Source organism: Anoplophora glabripennis, unplaced genomic scaffold (assembly GCF_000390285.2).
Source record: "Anoplophora glabripennis isolate ALB-LARVAE unplaced genomic scaffold, Agla_2.0 scaffold26, whole genome shotgun sequence".
Lineage (NCBI taxonomy): Eukaryota > Metazoa > Arthropoda > Insecta > Coleoptera > Cerambycidae > Anoplophora > Anoplophora glabripennis.
In genome coordinates, this window is record NW_019416261.1 from 119,098 (window position 1) to 122,377 (window position 3,280).

Genomic DNA, 3,280 nt, shown 5'->3' on the forward strand with positions numbered 1-3,280 from the left:
ACTCATTCTATTGAAATGTGAACCAATACGTTATATGTAACCAGTTTAACTCTTTTTCTATATCCCAAACTTTTAACATATTGAGATATGTTAAAATATAACGATATAGGGTTTATTTTAAAAATATTTCCTGAAATGTTACGAAAAAAAGAGAACAGCACTAAAAATTTGTTTTAGTATACCAAGAACAATTAGATATGCACAAGTAACCCCAAAAGGTAAAATAAAAACAGAGAGAATATACTTTTTTCAGAATCTGAAGAATATCAATATTTGACAACCTTGTAAATTATTATTGTAGATATATTTTTAAACTATTAACAATTATATTACATCAGCTTTATTTAAGATTAATAAAACAGAAAACTAGATGTAACTTGTTGGTATTCTATTTTAGCATCAAAATGACTGTAATAGTTGAATGTCGGTATATAAATTTTTTTATTATGCAAATCTGTGGTTTCATACCTTATGTGTGTTTTGCTCACATTTAAGATAAGGTTGTGGTTGCAACAAGTTAAAATAAAAATTGAGATGTGATGACAGGCTTGTCAAGGAAATAATATGATGGCTTTATAACTTTCTCTCATTCGTTAGATATGCCATTCCATCTACTTAATCATGGTAAATGTATTAAATTAATGTTTTTCTAGATGAATGGCAAAGTATGACTTTTTAAATAAATTTCCTGATTGATTATACTGATGTTTATTGTTCTGCTTGTTGACAGTGACATTTACTACACTACATTTTAAAGCAATCAGTTAAGAAAATACAATTTTTTATAAACTTCAACACATTGAATCTGTGAAACAAGGGTTTATTTAACCAATTACCTTGTTCTGACGAGAAGTTTCGGTTCAATTTTTTTATACCTAATTATGACTCACCCTGTATACAAAATGGCATTATTTATGTAACTTTACAACGCAAACAAACAAATTAAAATCACGGTGCACCTAACATTTAGTACTAATAGTGAATTTGTATTTAACAGTATTTTTAATCATAAAAACAAAGAAAATATATTTAAGATCACAAAATAAAAAATAGTAGTTTGCTAAATTTCAGTGGCGTAGAAGCACTGCTCAACAAAAAGATGACAATATTCCTATCGATTTGAATAAATTTGATGAACTCGTTTGGAGGATATAAATAAAACATATTTTTTACTAAAACTCTAACACTCTGTTTCTCGGAAAATTAAAATTCCCTTCGTTAACAAGATTTTTTAACTTCCTGTATAAAGAAAATATATCTAATCGAAAAAAGAATAAATCATGATTGTAGTGCTTATGATTGAAAAAACCATCTACAAATGAACAAAAAGTTTATAATACAAAAAAATTTGTCTACCACTTTGAATAAATTTACAATAAAAATCGATAGCGATTGTTCTTATTAGGAGAATATTACAACAATAATAGAAACATTGCTTATCTTATATTCATGCATATAAATAAAACCTTATGCAACTTTGCACGGTTGTTAGGGACCTACCTAATCGTCCTAGAATGACGAGTTTTATGATACATTTTATGAATACCAGCAAATATCTGTTTTTTACTTCAAGTAAGTGACTTTCTAGACACTAATAAGTGATTTTTTTGCCATAACTATATGGCCGGATTCAGTTAGTAATATTTACCTTTAAATGTCACCTCATATTTAAGAAATTTTGAAAAAAAATATCTATGATTGGACAGTCTCACCACTGTTTACTAAATATAAAAAAAATTATAAGGCACTACATACAGGTACTAACTACTTAGTATGCATAAATTATTAATCTTCTAGTCTTTTACATGTTCTTCACACAAGTATACGCAACACACAGTCAAAGTTTTGTTGCAGTAGGGGAAATCAACCAGTAAGAGTTGTTAAGATGATTTGTATTATAATAGCAATTTTTCTTATTAGTGATACAATATCATATGCTTGCTACAATATCATATATTATATTAACAGGAGTTTACCATCTAAAGTCATATGTAAATCATACAATCCAATCATATCTAATACAATTTTTTTTGTTAAAATAGGGGCATTTTTATATTTTTACTAGAAACCTTCAAGTCCCGAGAAGTAAAGTTAGGTACAAAACAAAACGGTAAGGATGGTGCAGTTGACATGTTCGCTGATAGATGGCGGCACTTACATCTTGCCGACATGATCTCATTGGATATTATTAACACTCTTGGTTTAGAAACCTACTGTACTCTGGTTTCACCTCAGATCGAATAAATCTTTCGCCTTTTACTAAAGATTTCCGTGGGGTGGAACACTCAAATGAGTCTATACACAATTTTTTTAGTGCCCGGTGTGAAAACTGGGCCTGCAATTTAAATAAACATAGAATTCTTTTATTACAGAAATGTCAGAAATACGTCGTGTTTTACTTTTCTGTCGTTAATAATTCGGTATTAGTGATGAACGATATCGTGATTTTTCGATATCGACGTTGTTCGTGAATGTGATTTTTTTAATATCAGGGATTTTAAATCGGTAATCAGTATTAGAGATGGGCAATACGGATATTTTTAATGATCCGCATGATGCGAAATGTATCAACATAAAGATCCGCATCAAAAGATCCGCATCACGGAATCGTATTTAGTGCGGATGTACAAGTACAATTTGTACTTCCTCACTCATTCCCGTTTCATATATTGTATCTCGTATCACACTCTGTCGCGTATATTTTCTAATTAAATTCCAATATAAGAAAGAACTATCGCATTACTTTTTCAATCTCTTTTTTTCACAGTAGCAGCAGTCAAAGCACAAATTGCTTTTGTGTTTTATTTATTAATTTATAAATTAATTTAAGGGGAGGTAATTACCTGTCAATATACCACACGGAAAGATTTGCAAATTTTTTGCAAACATCTATAAATTCATTTTTTAGCAGAACCATGAATATCAGCAGAAACGAAGCAGTAATATATTTGAATTCAAGTTGAGAAAGCAGTAAATTATTTTTAAGTGAAATGAATTAATGTTTAAATTTATTTTCGGTCAAAGGATTCAACATTTAAATACGAAATACACTTTACCCTGACAATACGAAACACACATCACTCTGACAATTACTTTTTACATTATAAGTTTGTTTCAGACTCCACAATTTCATATAAATCATTTCAATATTTAGTTTCCTATGCACTAAACTGTTTCTAATGCATCGTATCTCATCGACCTGTATCGGACACGAGAATCAGTTGAGACCGATTCATTCCCAATTCGCATTGATGCGGTGATGCGAATATACGAAATTATT

General features: G+C 29.3%; 1 non-coding gene across 1 annotated transcript; it reads left to right on the plus strand.

The window, feature by feature from the left end:
- The first annotated feature begins 2,215 nt into the window (after nucleotides 1-2,215).
- LOC111693150 lies at nucleotides 2,216-2,336 on the plus strand. The gene has a single exon (XR_002763355.1). It is a non-coding gene; the product is annotated as a U5 spliceosomal RNA (small nuclear RNA).
- The last annotated feature ends 944 nt before the right edge of the window (nucleotides 2,337-3,280 follow it).